Genomic DNA, 26,698 nt, shown 5'->3' on the forward strand with positions numbered 1-26,698 from the left:
GCTGACACTGTCTATCAGTGTCAGACCGAGCTGGAAATACGTATTTCCTTTCGCGATTCACAAATAGACTGTTGTCTAAACACTGTCATTGTTCTGTTTGGGTTCATAAAGCATGTAGCGTTCCATCAGGAGCATGTTTAGGAGCTGCGAGTAGGAGTACACGGAACCACAAACAAACAAATCTTTTTGTTTCACTGCGTCCCAAGTCGAATCAATTTCTCACTGCAACCGAGTTCACTTGGAAGTGGACCGAGACCATAATCGTTTCGATACAATTCATTAAACCTGGGATTGGTGAGGTGACTGGTATGGCAAGGCCTATTTACACAGATGTGGCCACGCCCCTGCCTGACACACAGTGATGAACAGGCAGGCTGCTCATTGTAGGCCTGAGCTTGGAGAAAATTCAGGCTAACAGGATGTGAGTTCGTAATGTGTGTGTGTGTGTGAGGTGGGGGGCTGCGAGAGGTGTGTGATGGTGGTATTTCTGGAGCTGGACAGCTTTAATGGGAGACAGTCACACCGTTCAATCGAGCACAGATCGCCTCCTCTCCACAAACAGGCCCGGATAATGAACGTGTCACCCGTTAACATAGCTGCAGTCTGACTCCTCTGCTTCCTCGGCCTCCGCCTCTCTCCCTCTCACTGATTTTCGCTTGCTGTCTATCCCTCTCGCTTGCTTTCGGCAGCCTTCCCACTCGCTCCCGACACTTACATTTCACTCTCCGTCTCGTTCTCTTTTTTTCTCCCATCTATCACCTCATCCTAGAGTACAATGTTCTCATTTAATCATCCCTTCCCAGAAATGCCTTCAGCTCCAATCAGCTCACATCGCGCTACGTTACTGAGTGCTGTTGCTGCTCTGATTATGGATGTTATTACCTGTGCTCCCTAGTTCAAGAAATGAGTGTGTTACAATGCCTCCTGCCTCATCTTTTTTTTTTCCCCCGCTCACTCTTTTTTTTTTCGTCAATGTATTCTTCTTCTTTGTCAAGAGTGAAAATTGTTCTAGTCACAATAAAGCCATCATCCCTCTCTGTTTGTGACCAAGCGTCAAAGGCACGTCACGTAAGTGTCGCTGTCTCTCTCACATATATACAATTTAACAGAATAGTTCAGCTGAAAATCTGCACGATTTTCCACTTTCTCAAATAGAATCAATCAGCCACGCTTGTAGTTTTGTTTCAGTTGACATTTTGAAGCACTTTAACCGTTTCTCACTGTACACTGGTGTTCCATTCTGCCGCCGGAATGGAAATCCACTTACTGGACATTTTCAATCAGTATAAACAAATGAATTGTTTTATTGCCACAAGTCTGTTAGAAGATGAGTCAGGACACTGCTGGGTTTCTGTGTGTAGAGTATCATGACTCTGTGTTTAGTTGCTGGTGAGCAGGGCGATGGGAAATGGGAAGGGTGTGAGCCCCCTGCTGAGCAAGCAATTCACACGTCTCTATAATAACACTGGTACCGAGATAAAACGGGCATCACAACTGAAACTTTTTTGATGGTAAAAGTGAGTGACTACTTTCCTATGAGCCATTAACTACTACTGTGGAGTGACATCACAAATTCAACGCTGAGCACGGGCACCCATAAAACAGGTGGAAAATACTATTTTTGGCTTCTGGTAAAAAGAATCAAACTCATTTTTCAATAAACCATAGCAGTGGTGGTTTGCCAATTTTAAGTTCAAAGTGAAGTAATATTAGTATCTATTTCTCCCTTTCAGGTATACAATAATTCCACCTACAAACTTTGGGAGGCAGGGCCTAAGTGGTCGGAAATATACCAAAGACTTGGTACCCTAGCCCCTGTTTTGATCATGACCTAGACTTGGTCCCCTGGCCCCTGCTTTGATCATGACCTAGATTTGGTCCCCTGGCCCCTGCTTTGATCATGACCTATACTTGGTCCCCTAGTCCCTGATTTGATCATGACTTAGACTTGGTCCCCTGGCCCCTGCTTTGATCATGACCTAGACTTGGTCCCCTAACCCCTGATTTGATCATGACCTAGGCTTGGTCCCTTAGTCCCTGATTTGATCATGACCTAGACTTGGTCCCTTAGTCCCTGATTTGATCATGACCTAGACTTGGTCCCCTAGTCCCTGATTTGATCATGACCTAGACTTGGTCCCTTAGCCCCTGCTTTGATCATGGCCTAGACTTGGTCCCTTAGCCCCTGGTTTGATCATGACCTAGACTTGTCCCCTGGCCCCTGCTTTGATCATGACCTAGACTTGGTCCCTTAGCCCCTGATTTGATCATTACATTTACATTTACATTTATTCATTTAGCAGACACTTTTATCCAAAGCGACTTACAAGTGAGAAAATACAAGAAAAAATGAGAAAATACAAGCAACAAATACTAGACTTCGTCCCCTAACCCCTGATTTGATCATGACCTAGACTTGGTCCCGTAGCCCCTGATTTGATCATGACCTAAACTTGTTCCCCTGGCCCCTGGTTTGATCATGACCTAAACTTGGTCCCCTGGCCCCTGGTTTGATCATGACCTAAACTTGTCCCCTGGCCCCTGATTTGATAATGACCTAGACTTGGTCCCCTTAGCCCCTGATTTGGTCTTAGATTGGGCTAGGTTTCCTAGCCCCTACTCTGGCCTTGACTCAGACAGGGTCTGCTAGCCCTTGACTGTGTCTTGGTCTAAACACAAACTTGGTTATAAAGCCCCTGCTTTGGTATTCCTTTTGACAGCACCTACTTTGGTTTTGGCCTTGACTTGGATTTGGTCATCCAGCCCCTGTTATAGTGTCAGCTTCGTCTTGGTCCTGCCTCTCTGCTGGTCATGCTCTTGACTTGAACTTGATTAGCTGAAGTGTTGCTCTCAACTGATTCTCACTATTAGTTGTTCTTGAACACAAAAGTATTGGACACCATGCATGTCTTGGATGATCAGCTACAATTGGACATTTGTTGTAATGAGGGAAATGTAGTTTTTGGCCAAATGATTATAGTTTGTCAGTGACTCATCAGGAGATCATATAAGCAGCCAATCTATTCTCATTTCTTCCATCCTCTGTCTGTCTGTATCAGCGCATGGTTCTGTCTCTCGTATGTATTCCTGTTTTACACTTTTGAAGTGAGCACTCAGTTTTCAGTTTAAGGACACAGCAACTTGGCAAAAGGGTGGGGAGGGGAGGTCGGCAATAATAGCAAATGGTCTTCCAGCTGATAGCTGACAGCTAATATTACATGTTCCAGGAGGTGACACAGGTCCTCCAGGAGCCACCGCTAAGTGCATGTTGAGTCACCCTTGTCTTGTGCAGTTGGAGAAAAATGCCATTTACCTGTGCCACCTGGCCTGATGGGACCTGCTTGCAGTTCTGACTCATTTAGCAGCTACTAGCGCTTCACACTTCTTATTCACTCTCATTACTCCCAATCTCTCTCGCTCTCTCTGTCTCGCTTTTCCCTTCACTTTTTCCAAGCCTCTCTTGAGCACAGGGTCAAGATGGAGCAGCAGTTTCTGAGCCCTCGGGGCAATGAGGGCACGGGCTAGATTTATATTATAGACAGAGTCATAATGATCCCGCTGTGCTGAGCTCTTTTCCTTTTTTAATATATAAAGATATGTTTTTTTAATTATCTCCATGTCACGTTACGCTTCCTCTGCACCACCTGCCTCTGCACTTTCCCCGCCATGTCCCTTTTTCTGTAATTTTCTCACCCCCCCAACCCCACCTCCTCGATTCTGAATGTGTCTCATTCAAGCCCGTCTGCTTTCCTCCTTGTTTTCTTTCAATGTTTGGCAGGTTGAGGTGCCCGGCCTCCGTCTGTGCAGTCATTCACACACGAGTCCATTTATTCAGACATGCTGCACAAAAAGCACTCAGCGGCCTCATTCGCATTCAGGCGGCAAGCGAGGACACGTTCGCGGTAATGCAGCACAGCTCCACATTACACTGAAATGGCTAAAATCACTGTCACACATGCTATATGGAACATAAACCTATGCCTTACAAGAAAGACAAATCAAGCCTAGGCAGGCCTAATGTAGCTGGATCGCAATATGTCACCAGTGCAGAGAACGAAAACAGACGATATTAATGAATTAATAGAACAAGTTCTGTTTCTCTGCTGTAAACTCATACTAATTGGCTATTAGAAGCCAAAGGTCTGCTTGCTATTTCTAGCTTGCTAAAGTTGCTAGGATGGAAGCGTGGCTAGATTTATCCTTGCTAGCTGCCTAACATGCATCCTGGAATAGAAGATAGATCTCAGATGTAGACAAATATACTGTATGAAACGAATGGAACAAAAATTATTTTTCACATCTCCGTCATTGTTTTGATCATTATGAAGGGTTTATAACTCAGATTTACTGATGATGTCTTGTTTGTTTCAAGTCTGTACGAGTAGCAACGTCATCTGTGCAAATCCAAAGGCCAAATCCAAATGCTTTTCTACTCCTTACATAGGTGCACTACATAAGGGTAAAAATATAACGGATTCTGTACCTTATGTAGTCCTCTATATGGGCATCTTCTTTACTGTATGAAGAAGATCGACAATTCTAGCTAGCCAACAAATTGTAAAAGTTTAAATTCATTGTTGTTGTTTTTTCGCAAACATTAAAAGAGGTACCAAAAAACATTTCATATGTGGATATGATCCATCTATATAACATCCACCCATCCATTTCTGTACTGCTTATCCTACGCAGAATTACGGGGATCCTATTCCAGGTACTCGGTGCACAAGGAGGAGGACACCCTGGACGGGGTGCCAACCCATCGCAGGGCACAATCACACACACACACACTCGCACTACAGACTATTTGGAAATGCCAATCAGCCTACAATGCATGTTTTTGTATTGGGGAGGAAACCGGAGTACCCGGAGGGAACCCCCAAAGCACGAGGAGAACATGTAAACTCCATGAGCAATGGGTGGAGGTGGGAATCGAACCCCAACCCTGGAGGTTCGAGGTAAACGTGCTAATTCCCATCAGTATAACAGAAAGTCCAATTTATCGGCATGTTAAAATACTGAAAAAAGTTCCCTTTTTATATGTGACTGCGAACACCACAGCAAAAAAAACATCATTTTCAACCCGACTGTCCCCAAAAAAAGACGTAGACGTCCTCGCTGCGTGATATCCTGAAGTGCATTTTAAAGATGGGAGTCAGTCATTCATGTAGTTATTTAAGGATAAAGACTATTCTTGGCTATACACACTATTCTTGTGCGCTATTGTAATAAAAAGTAAACCACACACAATGCATTTCTCCATTTCATCTCCCTTCCTCCCAAGTGATGGACCACTGCAATAACTCCTGTCAGCTCGAGAATGAACGCATTCTTCTCGGCGGCGGAAACGGAAAGGAATATGTGTCTAATTACACCGCCGCAGTGGAGCGCGAGCCTGCTTGGGGGGTCTAATGAGCTTACAGAAAGTCCACCATTGAGATTTGATTCCTGAGGAAAACAGAAGGCCCGGAGGAGGTGAGCATGTCTCCACTGATGTGTACTTAATTGACAGGGAACAGTGTGTAGGACGAAATCCCCGAGAGCAATTATGAATAATAAAAGAAGCAGAAATATTTATACATGGAAAAAAACAACCTGAGCCAGAGACTCGTTTTCCAATGTCACCCTTTCGCATCTGATCGCGTTTCCCTGCACGGCGAAATCCCCAGTGCTGAATTAACGCCCACGGTGGTGAATTGAGTCACGCACTGTTCATTTGTAACCAGTTATACACCTATTTCAAGAATTTAGGTGTTAATTCAATAATGCATGAATTAATTCAACACCATAGGTGTTAATTCAGCGCTGGGGAAGATCTTGTGTTCAATCTGATTAGGTTTGTTTTTCCTTAAAAAAAAAAAAATAAACGAAAGAAAGAAAGGTAGCAAATGACTTCCTCACAGTATTTCCTGTGTAAGTGCGCTACACAGGGCAGGATCTCAAGACTGCTGAAGCCTGCAGTGCGCTCTCTGAAATTGACCTAATCACTGAAAATCCAACAGCATATTATGTGTCCTATTTTAATTTCAGCTTGGAGGTGCCGTACAAATTAATCAATGGATTTCTTATTAAAGAGTAGCTAGCGGCCCTTAAGCTTGGCTCTTCTGGTCATAATGGTTCATTCCCAATCATGAATTTTTGCCCAATATAACTTAATATGTACTAACACGGCAACTGGCTCGTTTTATTTTTTTTTAATTAAAGGGCAGGACCTATGTAATGGCTGCCATGTTGAGCATTATGTGCGATCTCTATCTCCTAATCTCCGCTCCTGATACTGTACACTCTCTGTTAGAAGGGACTGTAACTCGCTAGTCAGTCATAATTACTACTTAATGTATGCAATTATACCAAGAGTTCTCAAATCTTACTGGTCAGAAGGTGTTGATTCGTTTTTTATGACAGAGCGGCTCAGACAATAGTGTCGGTGATGATACGTTATCACTCGGCATTCAGAGGAATTATATGGTGGAGGCGATACCCAGGTTGTCCCAAAATTCTCCATATATAGAGGACTATGCTTGCCAGCGCCATGTCGGTTGTGCCTTCGTCGGCGGGTGTGGGCGGACGTCCACTACTCATTTGGGCCGCAACACTTCCAGTCTCTTTGAATCGGCAACAGTGTGGTGTGTGATGCGCTTGTACATATTTAATATATATATATACAATATTGGTGCACTTGGTAAATATGAGCGAAGAAGGCTGTGAAAAATTGTCTTTATTGTTTAACCTTTTGATCTTTTGTTTAAAAAAAAAAACACAAAAAAAATCCTCCACTTTCATGGATATCAAACAATTGCAAACACAACACAGGTCTATATATTTTTCTTTTTTTTTAAATAAAAAATAAATCTTTGTTAAATATAGGTGTGCAGCAATCATTGGCACCTCTATGAATTCATATGAGAAAAATATATTTGAAGTATATTCTAATTGGTATTTAAAAAAATTTTAAGTACACCTGGGTGACTAGGAACAGGAAATTGTTCAACCATGACTTCCCGTTTCACAGGGGTATAAATATGAGGTAACACGTAGGCGAAATTCCCTTAGTCACTCATAACAATGGATAAGAGCGAGGAATATAGCTGTGATGTGCGGCAAAAGGTTGTTGAGCTTCACATAATGGGGCGTGGCTATAATAAAATAGCAGAAGCATTGAAAATGTCCATTTCCACCATCAGGGCGATAATTAAGAAGTTCCAGTCGACTGGAAATGTTATGAATCGACCCGGAATTAGACGTGTGCCTATGTCGTCCCAACCGGAGTTGGGTATAACGCGTTACGACGTACTGTATTCTAATGACTTTTTCTGATAACACAGTAATGTAACGCATTACATTTTAAATTCATGTAATTTGATGACAGCCCATGGGATGAACCCTGTGACTTTCAGCCATGAAAAAGGTGCCATGGTTCGTAAAAGAATTAAAGGAAAGGCATACATATGATATGATGTGATTGCAAGCGAAATAGAGCAGGTGCTTTCAGGATTTGGACTGTCAGGTAACATCACCGCGACGGTCACAGACAATGGGTCAAATTTCCTGAAAGCCTTCAGAACGTATGAACCTGCTGAAGATAAAGAATCCAATTCAGTCTGTATTAAATTACTGAAAGCACTATGAGTTTCACTTTCGTAGTGTATTTTTGTAGCTTTGATAGGTTTTGAAATGAACTTGAAATTAAAGCAATTAGTCAACTGATTGCTTTTTACGTGCAGTAATCAGTAATGTAATCAAGTTGCCATTTTAAAGTCGTAATTAGTAATCTGTACTGGGGTTACTTTTTTTTCGAGTAACTTACCCGACCTTGGTCTCGACGCACCGTGAAGGGGACGGTTCGAGTGGCCGAAAAATCTCCACGGATCACAGCTGGAGAATTGAAGCTACAATACGAAGTCACCGACATCGCCACGAGTTGTTGGGAAGGGTTTGAAGAAAAAAGCCTCTACTCTCATCCACAAACAGACTCGAGCGTGTTCAGTTTTCCAGACACTACTGGAACTTCAAATGGGATCGGGTTCTACGGTCAGATGAAACCAAAATAGAGATTTTTGGGAATAAACACAGAGGTGGTTTTGGTACACAGAGAGGTAGATGTATGGAAAAGTACCTCATGGCCACGGTTAAATATGGAGGAGGATCTTCAATGTTTTGGGGCTGTTTTTCTACCAGAGGACCTGGACGTTTTGTTAGGATACATGGCATCATGGACTCTATCAAATATCAACAGATATTAAATGAAAACCTGACCGGCTGTGGATGGATTTTCCAGCAGGACGATGATTCAAAACATAGGTGTTCACTTCAAATCTGTATTGGTACAACGATTTTAGTGCATTGAAACCGACACGGCGGAACGAACAGAGCCGAGTGCCCGACGGATAAAATAAGGATTCATAAAATGTATAATATGCTGTATATAAATGTCTCGTAATCATAATCATAATGAATCTCCAAAATCATTTTGAAAAAATTTTTTTAAAAAGTATATTGATTTGCTTCTCATTGCTTGCATTTGCAAAATATTCACTGCATTTTGATATTTTGACAATATTAAATTGCACCATTTTATCTCGATCTAATCTGTCTCGCAGACATTCCACTTGCATTAAACGTAACTGTAAACAGATAAAAAAAAGTATGACATGTCATCCTTCAGTTAATAAAGTGTAATCGTCGTCAAGTTGCTGTGGTATAAGAGGAATAAAACACTCGGGATGTTGTATGCTGTTTTAGGAAAATAATCGACATTGGGTTGAGTCGGGGATTATTTCCCTATAACACCACGCCCCCATCGTGTTTCATTTCTTACATGACACTTCTCAATACGTTCCAAAATATCATTTCACACCACTTGGTCGATTGCGTGTGTAAGTTAACGCGCAGGATTATTGTGAAACACGCTAGGTTCGCTCGGAGCTGTAGGACATCATCAACAACCATAATAAACAGCCAACAAGCGGTAAATGTTTATCAGTAAACAACTCCAGCTGGCTACAAGTAGAAGTCCTTTTATGACGCGTAGTATTTTCGCAATAATCTTAATATCGTCTTAATATTTTTATAGCATGTCGAACATATTTGTTGTTCAAGTTTACAAAATATAAGGAAGCATGGTTGCCAGTTATGGATTTTAACACCCTATCAACCCAATTACTCTGACTAATGGTGGAAATTCATATTTTATTAATCATATCATTAAATATATTCAATTCTGACATACAGGATATTCTTTTCTGTCCTCAAGTGAGCGAAATGCCTTCATATTACTACAAATATCTACAGATGATGCTCTATAGCTGGGTTTAGCTGGGTCAGACCCATACTCATCAGTCTTACCCATTCATTTCCTTTATTTCGCGCCGTTTTGATGTTTATTTTGATCTGCCCTTTTAACACGAGCTTTCTTATGCCGTATTTCTTTTCTAGTTAATCTTTCTCGAGGTGAGAAATTTACATATCGAGCTATGACACGAACCAGTCCTCAGGCTTCAAGCGAAGAAAATCGCAGCCGTACTACAAAGTGCAAGTACAGAGTCGGATAAAATATATGCACACTCTTATTTCGACGAGCAACGCTATAAAATTACCCGCCAAAGTGGCTGGTAAATTAGCTTAACGCGCCAAATCTTCTCCACATTTGGTGAGTGGGTGTGAATTTCAAGTCCTGCCTACAGCCTTGGATCCTGAGGTGGAATTTCGAACGTCTCGCTACTGGACGTCTATTAGTAGTTCGTCTCGCAAGCCAGACTCCTAGGATTTGTTAAAGACTCTGGCATGTATTGTTAATAAACAACAGCAACAACAAAAAGTGCCTACTTTTACAGAAAGAGGCATTTTGAGCGGCAGGGCTGACGGCCAACCATCGACCTGTTCCCACACTTCATCATCAAACGTGAGAGATTATCTCCTTTACTCATCACTAACTGCTTCCAATAAAACTCTTTAATGATGTTTTAAGATGGGACCGCATGGACCTTTCTCAATCCCAGCGACTATATCTCGCTCGTCTGTTTTTGTTTTTTTTTTACAGCAAATGTTAAAAGCAGGTTTTCTCCCTGAATAAATATACATATACAAAGATTCTGAAGCTTGTGACCAGAAAAGTGTACACGAGCGTAACGTGTACACAAAAGGTTGAGATTAATGTCTAGTAAGTCTAACGGACTGTTACAACACGTAAATCAAGGTCGTATCCAGCATCCACATGGCTATATTCACTACTGCTAGACAGTCCAAATGTCTTAGATGATCGAAATCATTCCCAGGTTTACGGCGTACTTCAGGTAGACTTGATCGAATCGGGTGTAGGAGCGTTTAAATTGCATTTGGGATTGAGTGTTTTATACCATTCCCAAGCAGCGGTGCAGAGGAAGCTCGAATCGACAAATATTCAGAGGGTTGAGGAAGGAGCAGTGTAGCTTTTTATACTGTAAAGATACGTTTTTCATTCCGTAGGACGGATTTTGACGAGCATGGAGGATTTTGTTACGGTTGCTGAGATTGGTGTGCCAGTGAAACTAAGGAGACTCGTGGATCCACGTGCAGGAGTTTATTAACAGACACGATGCAGGAAAAAAAAAAAAAAAAGGTCATTCACAGGTGACGCACTGAAGAATAAGGCGAAGTCAAGATCGAAAGGCTGAGGATTGACGCAAACGTTAATTGCAAGGCTTCGGATTTTTCCCCGTCTGCCCGTGTGCTTTATATAGCGTACCAGGAAATGGAAACATACGATAAACATACGAGTTTCTAGAATTCGAGGGAGGTTGCCCTCTAGTGGTGTGGTGGAGAATTGTCCGTGAACGCAGCCGGTGGTGTTTTGGCAAAATGTTCCCACCACACTACAGCACGGTCTGAGAGAGACATAGTGACCAGAAAAATGGTGAGTTTGAGATGTAGGAGTGCCACACAGCCCGTGTCGGGTCCGAGTCAGTTCGGCAGTTTCGATAGCTTTCTGCCACACTTGTGTTTCACTCAGACACCGAATGCACAAAATACGTGTCAAATTTTCACCAAGTTTTACTGTGCTCGAAAGGTCCACAATTGTGCGTTCTCTCAGGTACCAGCACACCCGTACCAACCCTTCGTGGCCGTTCCGGAACTTTTGGTTCACCGATCCTATCGTTATCGTTATATGCACGAATTAATATTTCATTATCTTGGATGAGTCACAGGATAACACTGTGTCAGATGTAATGTGTCAGAGCTGGCGGTCACATATGGCAAGCGAGGGCTTTCAAACAACCAAAAACATGAAAACTAGAACCATAAACGTGAACTGTGAAGACAAGGCAAAAAATAAATAAATAAAGTTGAAAAACCCATACAGACTAAAAGCGATACGGCGGCACACATGACAACAAACAACAACAAGCTTGACGATGAGTCTGCAAAAAATAGAACTTATATAGTGGTGCTAACAAGGCATAACGAGACACAGGTGAAAGTGATTAGTGAGACATGTGATGTGCAGGGGCTGATGGGTAGGGTAGCTCTGTTCCCCTTTTGGCGCTACCACGACACTAGCTAGTTAGCCACTAACTTTTTCCATTTCAGTTACATCAACAAGACTGACTCCCATTAATTAGCATACATATGAATTTCATCCCAGTGTCTTGGGACAGTTTTTCCTCTTCTCCTTTTATTTCTTTTTGCGGTTTTTTTTTCCGTCCCAGAAAGGCGTGAACGCTTCACGATGGCTCTTTTTCCATGACGTTTTGACCTTCGTTCCATTAGATACCTAATCGAGTTACCTAAATTGCCATTTGTGTTGTTTTCACACCGTGAGGAGATCCCCTGCGACTGCCTGATTCATCAACCTTTTCGTGAAATATTAATAAACTGGGGGGGGGGGTTTTTCGCATTTCTTTTTTTTTCTTCTTCTTCTTTTCTTGGAGCCGCCTTGGAGGGTATTGGAGGGTACGAACGATGACGTGAAATGACATGGTGGGGGTGGGGGACAGGAAGGGGGTAAGAAAACTACGACACTGAAATGGCTTGTTCAGAGTGTTCAGAACAGCCTTCGAATTTTTCTTTCTTTTTTTTTTTTTTTTTTTAACGTCGAAAAATATTATGACTTCTCCGTCACTGGCTTTAAATACACGGTGTCGTTTCTACGCGGTCGTTATTGTAAGACAGAAATCTGTGCACTACTCAAACACACACACACACACACACAAAGTGACAACTGCAGCTATGTCTGTTTATCCATTTCTCCGTTCTCCCTCTGTCGTGGCTCTGGTGTGAGTTTATCCATCAGGCAGCGAGGTTCGGGTTCACACACGTCTTAATGCGCTGTTAAAAACCGAATGCATACATAAATTATCTTTCACGCATTGTTTATAGACAGTCTCTGCGCTGCAGAATAGCTTGTTACTTCATGCTGCTGTAGAAGCAGGAGGTGCATCTTTCCCCCACAATGCACTGCATATATATATATATATATATATATATATATATCATGCCTCTTAATTAAATTTTCCTTTCTCTCTCTCTCTCTCTCTCTCTCTCTCTCTCTCTCTCTCTCTCACTATGTGTACCTCGTTCAGTTTCAGATATGATGGGTCAGCATTAAACCGTGAACTTTTAAGTAGAAACGCACGATAAGGTCCAGAGAAACGCCGCGCGCTTTTGTCATCAGAGCCGTGTACGATTTCACACAGGATTTCCGCCGCGTCGCACAAATCCCGAGAGGAGAGTTATCGGCGTGTTTCAAGAGGCCGACCGCAGGATGACAGTGCCTGGGTGTGTGACAGACCAAAGCCGCCATAATCACAGCAAGGACACAGCAGCGTGATGGATGCTAAGCTCCGTTCGTTCATAGAGGCCTGGTTCGGTGTCAGCGTCGATCACAACAACCTGCCACTCAAAGACTCGGGGAGAAAAAAAACATTTGCGATGAATACTGACGGATGAAACGTTTCTACCGGAGTCAGTGTGTATATGCTTCTTTATATGATGCGTTTAATGGAAGTGTTATTCGGTGAGATGTTGTTAGCTGTTGCATTCATTTAGCTGTTTGCATTCATGTGTCAGATGGGGGAGGCGGGGGGAGGGGGTGTCTATGGCAAATGAAGAGGCAGTTCAAGTACAGGCAGTGTATCGACAATGTACGGAAGATGTGCCGCGAACATTGGGAGAAGGAAAAGCTGACTATGCGGCGGGTAACGTCGGTACCGATCGGTGAGGATAAAAAAAGGCAGATTGCGGATAATGCACGTTAGAAATGTGCGCGCACCACAGTGACCTCGCTTCCCATGCAAATACTTTGAGGGGAAAAAAAAAGAAAGAAAAATGCATCTCTCATGTCAAATGCGTGAGCTTTTTGGGATTTATTCGGACTGTAAATGTTGCGAAGACCTGGCAACCCTGCACTCAAACCCAGGTTTACTATTGTCAGAAATTTCCCATCTGAAATGGATAGTAAACACTTTATAAATAAAAAAAATAAATAAAAAAAACAGTTATCCTCAGCAACTGCACGGTCAGGGGCGACGGCGGTTTAAATTCGGCTACGCCCGCAATCCGTTCGAAAATATCGTGGGCAGGTACAAACAATAATAAGAGCGTAAGTATGAGTTTAAAAAAAAATAAATAAATAAAATAAGCGTCCTGCGCACGTCTCTGCTGTGTTCGTTATGAACTGGGATGATGCTCCTGAGTTTGAAAAAGAAAAAGAAAAACCTTCCAGGTTAGGCCACACCCACTTCAGGTTTTAAATCCGAATACGGATAAAGTTATGGATACGCTGAGCGGTAAACAGATACAGATAGCGGCGTTGCGCTACACATAATTTGGGGTGAAGGGAACATCGTACACGTTTATGACTCGAAGTTCTGCTATTGCATCCGTACTCTTAAAGGAACTTTTTAAAGCAAAAAAATAATAAATCAAATATACACAATTTCCCACTTACGCCAAGCTTGTTCGAACTTTTGACTTGCTCCTTTAGTTTCGCACTTGAGCTACAAGGCGAAGGTTGCGAAGGGTGCGAACGTACGCCTAATCAAAGTCTGTCTCACATCAAACCATTTCTCCTTTAAACCCATAAAACCAACCCCGGCTAAATCCTTTCTGGCTCCAAAGAACATAATCATTAAACTATTTTCTCTTCTCTCTGCCCTCCTTTGTAAGTTTGGCAACACTGCCAGCTGGAGTGTCAAAGGCTTAAACTGGCCGCTTAAAAGAAACAACATCTTCTCGCACCTCAAGGGACCACAAGCCCACATGATTTTCTGCAGGAGATCGGTGGACCAGGTGCTCTAGCCGAAATTACAAAGTAAATCTAGGGGAGTTGCAATCCGGATCAATAAACGCGCTCACTTTTCTTCCTGTGTTGAGGCAGAACTATCTAGGGCGCTATCATTATATTCTTAAGATAGTGTTCCAGTGCTGTGTTTACTGTGCACAGCTTCTATTAGTGAGAAATTATACACCAGACTGGAATGACCCATGCTTTATCAACTAAATTATTATTCTTCTTCTTTAATTATCACGAAAATAAGAATAATAATCTCTAATTACATGCGTGACACCTTGCATATGTTGGAAATACGAAATGATATTAATGAAAGAAGTAGTAGCGATGTCGGAAAGGGGGGGGGGGGATACTAACAATATAAATGATTAAATATACGTTTAATAAAAAGTATCTAAGAATAGGAAAGAAAAGGAAAAAAAGCACAATCGTTTAAATAATATAAAAGCCATATAAAAGGAACATGTCAGTACAAATAAGACAAATAATGGAAGCTGGAATGAAAAAGGAAAATCATTTTAGCTGATAAAAAAAAAAAACGAAGTCTCATTATGTGGGAATAACATTAAGTGAGTTTTTAATTCTTTCTTTAATCAACAGCACATCCAGACTTTCCTAGAGCGCCACGAGGAACGTTCAGCGTATTCCAATTTCTTCTGTAGGAACGCGTGGATGTCTCGTTCGTTTTTTTTCCCCCAGCACTCGTTCCTACCTTATATTCCTCGATCGACTACATTTTTATTCTTAACGTGCCACTGTTCAAAGTTAAACCCTGCTCATGTGGGTGGTATTTTTATTTATTTATTTATTTATTTTTCGGTCATTTCTCACCATGAGGACTTTTCCATTCTACAGCATGCTCCTTATTCCCAAATCCCGAACGTTTTAACTCCCCCCTTCTCTCCACTCTATAGTGCTTTCACTCACTTCCTCGCTTCAGCGTTGTTGGGGTGGGGTGGGGGGGGGGGGGGGGGGGGGGGTTGGACATCCATTGCAGCCCAGACATGTCCTCCTCTACCACCTGGGAGGCATTAAATGCTTTTGTCCGAGGTCGCGTCCGTCTTTTCAAAATCGGTGACGTAAAACTAAACTATCCGAGTCCAGCGATGATATCTCATGCCTCGGCGCGCTTTACGCCGCCTCGGCCAACCCTGAGACTTTCCAAAAGAGAATAGCACTTCAATCTAGATTTAATTCGCTTTCTACAGCCCGGGCCGAGCAATTATTATCGCAATTGCGGCAATCTTTCTTTGACTGTGGTGATAAAGCCGGGAAGGTCTTGGCCCCTTCGACCGAAAGAGCACTCTGCTTGGAATATTACCCCCCTCAAATCTGAACATTACTATGCACCCTGTAGATATCATCGACTGTCTTTATTTCAGACTGACTCTGTTTCTCATGTTCCACAAATGGGGAGATTTTTCACTGCCCCTTCTTTTTATTAAAATTAATGCTATTGCAAAGGTGGAATCGGAGCTGCCCCTGAACAATAAGGAGATGGTTCTGGCCATAGAATCCATGTCAAGTGGCAAATCCGCAGAGATTTTCCAAGACGTTCTTTACTGGTGTTCGATAACGAGTGAACTCTTTGGTTATTCTCCCTGTTTCTCAAGAATCCATTGCATTATATATATTTTTTTTAATAGGCAAGGGCACGCTGGACTGTGGATTCTGTAGATTACTCAAGCTCCATTGTCTAGGTGGGTTTAAAGGTCGCCCATTGTTGGCCCAGTGGACAGAATTATGTCGGCCATGTCAAAATTGGGCGCCAACATTGGCCCAATGTAATTTCGTCCATTAGACCAGCGATTGGCCAATCCACCTTGCCAATGTTGGCCCAATGATGGCAGAGTCGTTAAGAAATGAGCTTCTTTGCCGACACTGGCACGGCGTTATACAGGGAGAGCCAACATAGCCACCCAAAATAGATGCTTGGCCAACATCAATTTGCTACTCTGGATGGATAGCATTCATCACTACTCTTCTCCGAACTGGCACTCAGGCGTTGGAATGAACTTCCTCTGGCCGACTGAACAGCTGGATGCCTTCGAATGAAGACGGAAGACTTACATCTTTACAAAACACTTAAACAAGCACTAAATCTACATGAATTATTATTTATTTATTTTTAATTGTGCCGGTTTCTTTGCCTAAATGGAAATGTAAATAATAGCTGGACCATTTTTGTTTTGTTTTTTTTTGCGTGCGAGTGTAAAGGATTTTAGCAAGGCACCATTGGGAACGCTCTGGACTAATGACTCGCAATGACTGTCACAGTTTAGAGGCGGAGACGGAAGCAAGCGCAGATAAATTTTTTAATCATAGGCAAAACACACACACACACACACACACACAAAGAAGCTATGAACACGTGGGAAAACAGTAGGACAGAGCAGAAACAACGGCATGGTGAAACAATTGAAGCAAGACAAAAGTGCAGTGCAAACTGTGGCTATATATAATATATATATATATATATATATATATATATATATATATATATATATATATATATACATAGTGCTCATTAACTAGAATGTGATTGAGGTGCAGGTGGTCATGTGACCGTGATGTAGTGCAGTAGCTGTTGGGAACTGTAGTCCAGAGTAGCCTCCAGGATATCCATGACAATGACCTTATAGTGCACAAAGGAAGGCCAGGAGGTGCACCCGGCACTTACTGAGTATCCGAATAGCCTCATTGGAGATGTTTTGAGGAACAATTTGACGTTCAGAAGAACCCTACATGACCAAGTGACTAGGTAAGTGACTAGGTACACCAAAGTTTCTTGAATTTCCAGAAGGATCAGGAACAAAACTGCGAATCGTGTTTGTTTGTTTTTTTCTTCTCCCCACACCGTCCCAGCTCTTAATGTGGGTCCTTCATTCAACAAAACATCTCACGCTAACATTTTTCGAAACTCCTATTAATGCCACTTCAAAACAAGACAATGCAATTTTATTTTTTTCCCTGGTTCTTTCTTCCCGGTGTTTATTGAGTAAGATTTTCATGACAAAGACTGGGACAGGTGTATTACTTCAAATTCTCTACTCGTCAATCCGTCCGAGGCAGTATTAACACGTTTATAGCTTGATCATCGAGGCTACCGGACTAAAACAAAGACCAGCCCAATTAGTCTCCTCGGTGTCTACAGGAACGTTCGAGCCCGAGTCGTGGCGCGACGGCTGGAATGCGTTTTGCACGTCATCTGTAACGAACCGAATGGTTTTATTAAGTGCAGGTTATCCCTTTTTTTAATATCAAGGGAGCTCTGACTATTATCCTGTCACTGTGTCCAGAGATTTAGTTAATCTTAGATACTAAAAAGCCCTTCGATTGTGTCGAATGTAATTACCTTCTTCTTCTTTTTTTTTTTTTCTTTATTTAAATACATCGCACAAATTTAGCTTTGGTCAGGGATTAATTTGCTGAATTAAGTTGTTTTTTTTTTTTTTATAAAGTCCCCTCCTAATCTTTTTAAATCTTTATGAATAAACTAATTGGATCAACTCGGATTATTTTCTTTATCGTGAGTCACACGCCGGTGTTTTTCTTCCTTGGCTATGGCTATCCGTAATAAGCCGCTTGGAATCTTGGCTGACGGGCGTGCAACCCGAGGACGTCTGGTCTTCTGCTGTTGTAGCCCATCTGCCTCGAGGTTCTCCGTGTTGTGCGGTCTGAGATGCTTCTTCTGCTCACCGCGGTTGTAGAGCGTGGTCATATACAGTACGTTACTGTAGCATTTATACAAGGAGATGTATACAAAGGTTAAAAAAAAAAAAAGAAAGAAGCTAAAAGTGTATCCTCTTTGTTTCCTGTTTGGTAAATTAAGCCGCAGTTGATTATACAATTATACATCCGCATGCCCTTCATTGCTCGTTTTAACGGTCTATTTGTTCGCCCGGAGACATGTTTTTCTTTGCCTTTTAGTCGACGTTCAGATTAAATGTTGATCTGATTGTTCTGTCACGAGAAGGTAAATAAAGCCCAGATCTCTGAGCGCTTTCTCTTTTCTTTTCTTTCTTTTTTTTCTTCAAGTCTATTCTGAGAGACACCAGCACAAGCACATCATCATGACTTTACTCCTGTGACTTTATACAGCTTCATATTTAAACACACCTCAAGCCTCCCTTTGATTCTCAGCCGTCACTGGCAGGCCAGGTGTACGTTCCTCACTCATATAATTAATTAGCTCTTTAAAATAATAATAATAATAATAATAAATTAAGTATTATTATATTAATAAGGTACACACCTGAACAGATAAAACACCAACACTGCAGCTAGTACTGTACCAATATATGAGTGAACGCTCCGTGTTGTTTCTATACTGTATGATTTCGTAGGAGTTCATTTTTTGTGGATGTAAATGATATACCATAGGGGTTAATTCTACACTAAAGGAGTTAATTCCACACTGTAGGAGTATATTTTACACTGTTTGAGTTCATTCTACACTGTCGGAGTTAATACCACTCTGCGTGGGATAATTCTACACTGTATGAGTTAATTCTACTCTGTACGAGTTACTTCTACTCTGTTTGAGTTAATTCCACTCTATATGAGTTAATTCTATGCTGTTGGAATTACTTCTATGCTGCAAGAGTTAATTCTACACTGTATGAGTTAATTCTACTCTGTATGAGTTAATTCTACTCTGTATGAGTTAATTCTACTCTGTAGGAGTTAATTCTACACTGTATGAGTTAATTCTACTCTGTAGGAGTTAATCCACTCTATATGAGTTAATTCTACACTATATGAGTTAATTCTACTCTGTATGAGTTAATTCTACTCTGTAGGAGTTAATTCTACTCTGTAGGAGTTAATTCCACTCTATATGAGTTAATTCTACACTGTATGAGTTAATTCTACTCTGTATGAGTTAATTCTACTCTGTATGAGTTAATTCTACTCTGTAGGAGTTAATTCCACTCTATATGAGTTAATTCTACTCTGTAGGAGTTAATTCCACTCTGTAGGAGTTAATTCTACTCTGTAGGAGTTAATTCCACTCTATATGAGTTAATTCTACACTGTATGAGTTAATTCTACTCTGTAGGAGTTAATTCCACTCTGTATGAGTTAATTCTACTCTGTAGGAGTTAATTCTACTCTGTATGAGTTAATTCTATGCTGCAAGAGTTAATGTCACACTGTATGAGTTAATTCTACTCTGTATGAGTTAATTCTACACAGTATGAATTAATTATACTCTGTATGAGTTATTTCTACTCTGTAGGAGTTAATTCTACATTCTATCAGTTAATTCTACTCTGTATGAGTTAATTCTACACTCTATGAGTTAATTCTACTCTGTAGGAGTTAATTCTACACTGGAAGAGTTAATTCCACGCTGTATGAGTTAAGTCTACTCTGTATGAGTTAATTCTACAGTGCAGGAGTTAATTCCACACTGTAGGAGTTAAGTCTACTCTACAGGAGTTAATTCTACATTGTGGGTGTAAATTCACCCATGTAGGTCCCACAGTGAAGCAGAGCACTGATTGGAAAGTGAACATGAGGCGGCGTGAGCGGCGGTGTGAGTGGCGGTGTGTGTTCAGCAGCCTGCCAGTGTGCCAGCGTTGTTCCAGGCTGATTGATCAGTTGGTGCGACTACATCAGTCCCGCTCTACAGCAGGTAATTACACTGTAAAAATAAGGACCATTTACTCAAACACACTGAGGCCAGGCGGCGAAGGACCTTCTGAGACTGAGCAGCTATGGGTGAAGGCCTTTAACAACAAACACCAGCACACTAACGCGGTGTTAATATTCCTCTGCAGCCAGTCCAGACAAACCGTACACACTGCTGTGTTACAACATATAACACACACCTTATACCCACATGTTCTGTTTAGCATTATGTCTTAATTATTACTGCTCCAGTGTGCTCATTACTCCTGTAGGTGCTATGCTTTATTCATGCACACTGCTTTCTCTGACTGCTACTCATCCATCCTTCCATCCATCCATCCTTCCATCAGATTAGAGATATGTCTATCTATCTATCTATCTATCTATCTACCTATCTATCCATCTATCTAGCTAGCTGTATATCTATCTATCTATCTATCTATCTATCTATCTATCTATCCATCTATCTATCTATCTATCTATCCATCTATCTATCTATCTATCTATCTATCTATCTATCCATCTATCTAGCTAGCTATTTGTATATCTATCTGTATATCTATCTGTATATCTATCTATCTATCTATCTATCTATCTATCTATCTATCTTTCTTTCTTTCTACCTATCTATCTATCTATCTATCTATCTATCTATCTATCTATCTATCTACCTATCTATCCAACTATCTAGCTAGCTATTTATCTATCTATCTATCTATCTATCTATCTATCTATCTATCTATCTATCTATCTATCTGTCTACCTACTTATCTATCTATCTATCTATCTATCTATCTATCTATCTATCTATCTGTCTACCTACTTATCTATCTATCTATCTATCTATCTATCTATCTATCTATCTATCTATCTATCTATCTATCTGTCTACCTACTTATCTATCTATCTGTCTACCTACTTATCTATCTATCTATCTATCTATCTATCTATCTATCTATCTATCTATCTATCTACCTATCTATCCAACTATCTAGCTAGCTATTTGTATATCTATCTATCTATCTATCCATCTATCTATCTATCTATCTATCTATCTATCTATCTATCTGTCTATCTATCTATCTGTCTACCTACTTATCTATCTATCTATCTATCTATCTATCTATCTATCTATCTGTCTACCTACTTATCTATCTATCTATCTATCTATCTATCTATCTATCTACCTATTTATCCAACTATCTAGCTAGCTATTTGTATATCTATCTATCTATCTATCTATCCATCTATCTATCCATCTATCTATCCATCTATCTATCTATCCAACTATCTAGCTAGCTATTTGTATATCTATCTATCTATCTATCTATCTATCTATCAGTGCACATCTACCCATCCACCCATTCATGTATCTTACCATCCATCCACCGCATTCTATCTTTCTATCCATCTTTCTTTCTATCAATCACACCATACACACATCTATCTACCTTTCTACAATTATGCATCCATCCACCCATTCGCCCATCTATCCATCATTCTATATACAATCACACATCTATTTAACCTTCTGTACAATTCTCTACCCATCTATCTACACCTTTAACCATCTCGTCATCCGTCCGTCTATCCTACCATTCCTTCCTTCCATCCTTTCATGCAGCCACCCATTTAATTATCCACTCATCCGTCTCCACGTCCATCCATCCATCTATCTACGAATGAACCTTTCTCACTGGTCACATCTCTCTTCATCCACTGTCTACTTACTTATCGACATCTATCTATCTATCTATCCATCCATCTATGTCTATTCATCTATCCTCCCAGCCACCCATCTATACATTTACCCATCTATCTACACTGTAAAAAAGAATTTCAAGGCAACTTGCTGCACAGTTGTTTTGTTTTGTTTTTTGTTGTTGTTGTCGTTTTTTTTTTTTTTTTTTTTTTTTTAGTTTACTCAACTCAAGGTTAAAAATTGAGTTAAGTGAAGTTGAGTAAACTCAAACTCAAAAAAAATACCCTCTAACTCTCCATCCCACACACAGCTCAGTGTGTAAGTTGCTCTTTGAACGCAACTCCGAGCGAGAATGAGGTGTATAGTTTATCTTTGGCTTATTATAAAACTTTTGTGTTGGTTTTTTTTTTTTTTTTTTTTTTTTTTTTAGCTAAGGCTTTCTCTTGGTAAAATGATATTGATGTAAAGTCATCGTACTGGACTGGTACGTCGTCGACTCTGTAACCGATGCCTCACTTTTAAATGAGCCTTTTCTCTGCTTTCACTCAAAGTTACGGTCAGGATAATGTACTTTCCCCCCCACCTTGTTCTTGTTAAGGACTGAAGTAATTATAATCAAACTTTTGTCTCTGCTGTTGTTCTTTGGCACTTGCATTCTGTCTTCCTGCGCTCGGATACCCCGGCTAACTGACTCATCGGTGACTTAGTGTGGGAGGAGAGTGACTCTCATTGTGCTTGGATGCTGATTTTTCTCCTTTTTTTTCTACTCTCCGCAACACAAAGACACTTTTTTAGCGTTGGGAGCGTACGTTTAGATGAAAAGAGCGAAGTATGCGAAGTATAGACTGAATGTGGTGGTTTTAAAAAATGCAAATTCATGCAAGGTTTACATTTCCGTAGCTTTCTCCTCGGTCCACGGCTATTCTCCCTTCGTTCGGAGATTAGTTATTCATGAGTGAAACCTTTGGAAAAAAAAAAAAAAGAAAAAAAAAGAAAAAAAGAAAGATGACAGAAATGCATTATTAATGAACTGGAGGTCCAAACACATATACAGCACCCTCCAGCACCATTACCCTGCCTCACCCATCCTCCCAACGTAATTAATTAGTCATTTAGGTGCCATAAATAAGCTATATTAATGGAGTGTTCACTGTTAGTGTTACTACATACTAATTACCCAATCAGCGATGTGTTGATTAATTGTTCCGTTCAGGCACGGAAAGAATGGCGCGAAAAAGCGTCATGCTGAGAGTCGGAATATGCTCAGGACCCCGGGGCCAAAGGCAGAGACTAAGGATTTTAGGGTTCCTCGGCCTTGTGTTGGAAAAACAGTTCTTGGAATGTTTATCCAGAGTGAAAGCTGCTCATTTCAATGCCGGGGCTTTTTTTTTTTTTTTTTTTCAGCCTTGAGGATTTCAGATGATTTCACATACCTTTTTACTGACTGTAAAGGCAAGCAAGTGGGAATTGAGGGAGATTTTGGGCTACGTGGCTGAAGGTTGAACACCTGAAGGTAAATTGGATCTGGATTGCAATTAAGAACGAGCTTAGGCCATGAAGAAGGCATCCAGACAGGCAGAGAGAGATAGTAGACATTGTGTTGCCAGGTTATGGGCATGAATACTCAAATACTCTACTACATGTGATTAGCACGTCCGCCTCACGCCTCCAGGGTCGGGGGTACGAGTCCCACCGTGGCCCTGTGTGTGTAGAGCTGCGGGGGTTTCCTCCGGGTACTCCGGTTTCCTCCCCCAGTCCACAGACATGCACGGTAGGCTGATTGGCGTGTCTAAAGTGTCCGTAGTGTATGAATGGGTGTGTGAGTGTGTATGTGATTGTGCCCTGTAGATGGATTGGCGCCCCGTCCAAGGTTGTACCCCGCCTCGTGCCCCATGCTCCCTGGGATAGACTCCAGGTTTCCCGTGACCCTGTAGGATAAGTAGTATAGAAGATGGATGGATGGATGGATCGATATTCATCGCAATGTGATTTGAGTCCAAATTTACTTCGATGTACATGAGGGTAAAGTTTCTTGTGTTCAGAGTCGGGTTACACATCCGCTTAAGTTGATCTTCTGGGCTCGGAGGTTGCCAATTTTTCTTGAGTAAAAGTGCCTGAAACATGGTTTTGCTTCTATTTACGGTGTAGTAGCGTCTAGACCAGTGCTTCTCAAACTTTTTTCAGCCGTGGACCCTTAGCATGTTCTGTCTGATCCTCGCAGACAACCCGCATAATATATATTTACCGATCAGCCATAACAATAAACCACTGACAGGTGAAGTGAATAACAGTGATTATCTTGTTACAATGGCTCCTGTCAAGGGGTGGGATATGTTCTGCAGCAAGTGAAGAGTCAGGCCTCGAAGTTGACGTGGTGGATGCAGGAACACATCAGGAGTTTGACAAGGGCCAAATTGTGATGGATATATATATATATATATACAGTTGGTTTATTGTCAAAATGTACAGACTTCTCAGCTGTTTTCAGTGAACAAATCGAACAAAAGCAGTTGAAATAGTTCAACACAACGAATGTTCCAAGCGGTTTCCCCAAATTCAACTGAAAATGCAACTTATAATGATTTCTCCAGTTTCAAAATGATTCAACCCAGTGGAATAGAATCCCTCACAGCAGCACAAATATGCAACACGGGTGTTGTCTCGAGCACACCTGATGCTAAACTAATCAAGGGCTTCGTTAGTCGCAGCAGGTGTGCTTGAGCTGGAACACGTGAAATACCTGAACTGGCTAGGGGTAGAAAATGGATGAAATCCCTGGACGGGGCAGAAAAAGGAAGCTATCGACGGCTGCAAGCGGATTTGTGAGAAGGCAGGTTGTGAAAAACCCTCGAGTGACTGTAAAAGACCTGCAGCGAGACTCGGTGTAACCGGCACTGAGGTTTCAGTGAGCACAGTAAGGCGCGTACTAAACGCAGAAGGTTTCCATGCCAGAACTCCAAGACGTTCACCGCTACTGACCCAAAAGCACAAGAAGGGTCGCTTCAAAATCATATAAATAATCCACAGAAGTTTGGGGATTCTTTTCTGTGGAGCGATGAAATAAACTGGAACTATTCGGCACGATGGATCTGGATATGTCTGGAGGGAGAAGAATGAAGAAAGAACACTCTGTCCACAGTCGAGCATGGTGGTGGCTCGGTGATGCTCTGCGGCTGCTTTGAATCCTCTGGCACTGGAAACCTGCAGCGTGTGGAAGGCGAGACGGATTCATTGAAGTATCAGGAAATCCTAGGAGAAAACTTCACGCCGTCTGTGAGGAAGCTGAAGCTTCCTCACGCAAACCCATGAATATTACTGAACTGGAGGCCATTGCTCATGAAGAATGGGCTAAGATTCCTCAGGAATGCAGACCTTTTGTTAAAAATGATACAGTCAAGCACGCAAGTTAAGCTATGTTAGATAGATAGATAGATAGATAGATAGATAGATAGATAGATAGATAGATTCCTCTGTTTTACTCACACTCTGCCCCATGTGCGTAACTCTCGCACTCTAAATAGTGCTTAAGTCTGTAGATACATCTGAGGTTTTAATACTGACGTGCGCAATTTCAGTATTAACTCTGGTATTAAAACAGAAATGCAAAAGGCAAACACGAAAGACACGAAAGGTCGGTTGAGTCCTCCGAGAGCTGTAGCCCTGCTCATATCAGCACCGTCTTGCTAGCTTAAGAGCTGCAGGAAACACTGTGCGGAATGAGCACATTGTATACACTCTTACAAAAAGGGTTTGCTGTTGGATCAAAGCTGTGCATGGGGGAGGGGAAACGTTACCTGAGGTGATTTTTTAAAACCCTCTTGCGAGTGTACATTGACGTAGCCAACAATCAGAGGCCATTTATAGGCGGGCGAAGTTCTGCAGTGAAAGAATAAAGAAGGAAGAACAAAAATTCATTTTTTAAAAAATAAATAAATACATAAATAAATAAATAAATAAATAAATAAATGATCCTAAAGTTCTGCTCAGACCCTGGGTGATTCTAGATGGAAAAATTGGGACTAGGCTTAAAAGGTCATTGCTCAGGCCCCTTAGTAGCACCTCTGCTCTGTTTGGCTCTGATTGGGCTGATTGCCCCGCACCATCGGGTCCAACGCATAACGGAGAAGAAAAATATACAGTGTAATCAACCAGGCGCTAACCTGTGGTTACGGATTGGGTCTGTCACATCAGGAGAAACACTCTCAACAACTCGAACGCACACTTCACAAAACAAAGCCAAAAAAATGAAAAACATAGAAAATATATTCTTGACTTTATGACTTTGTGATTCAGCTTATAACGCTATCTCCTACCCCTAACCAAGCCACGCCAACACTGCAGGCATGCTGTCATGTTCAGCCCAAGATGTCCCCCCCCAAGAGTGTCCGGTTCCTGCTGGAAAGACCATTTCATGTAGGTGATATCGCTTGTTTACACACTGCTGGGTTTTGTTGTGGGGTGATTGTTGAAAAAGGAAGCATTAAGTCGCAATTGCGTGATATTAATTACAGCAATTAAGGTATAAACAGCCGCCATTGAGAAATATTACCTCAGAGTTGTAGGGTGTAAAGTTGTAATAGCTAGCAATTACTAGATTTTTTTATTTATTTATTTTTCTTAAAGTCACAGTTTTAAAATGAACAGTTGTGTTAAAATAACTAGCAACTCCGAGATTTAAAAGAGAGAAAAAAAGCAATAGATTGATAGCGCGCAATTACAAGATTAAAAAGTCACATTTGTGGGAAAATAACTCGCAATTATGAGATTCCAAAACAGGGTGTAATTGCAAGATACGGAATCACAACTGCGTTGAGTTGTATCATGCAGTTGAGAGTTGTATCATGCGATTGTGACTTTTATCTGCTAATGTTGCATAATTGAAAGATAAATCTGCATAATATTTGCATTAAGAGCCAGGGGGAGGGGGTGTAAACTTTTGAACAGGATGATCGGTGTAAATTGTTGTTATTTTTGTCTTCGGGGAAACATGTACATATCGTATTGTATAGCTTCTGAAGGGCGGTACTAAATGAAAAAACAACCGATCATCCTGTTCAAAAGTTTACACCCCCCCATTCCCCCCGGCTCTTGATCTA

The sequence above is a fragment of the Ictalurus punctatus genome, chromosome 24, assembly GCF_001660625.3.
Source record: "Ictalurus punctatus breed USDA103 chromosome 24, Coco_2.0, whole genome shotgun sequence".
Classification (NCBI taxonomy): Eukaryota; Metazoa; Chordata; class Actinopteri; order Siluriformes; family Ictaluridae; genus Ictalurus; species Ictalurus punctatus.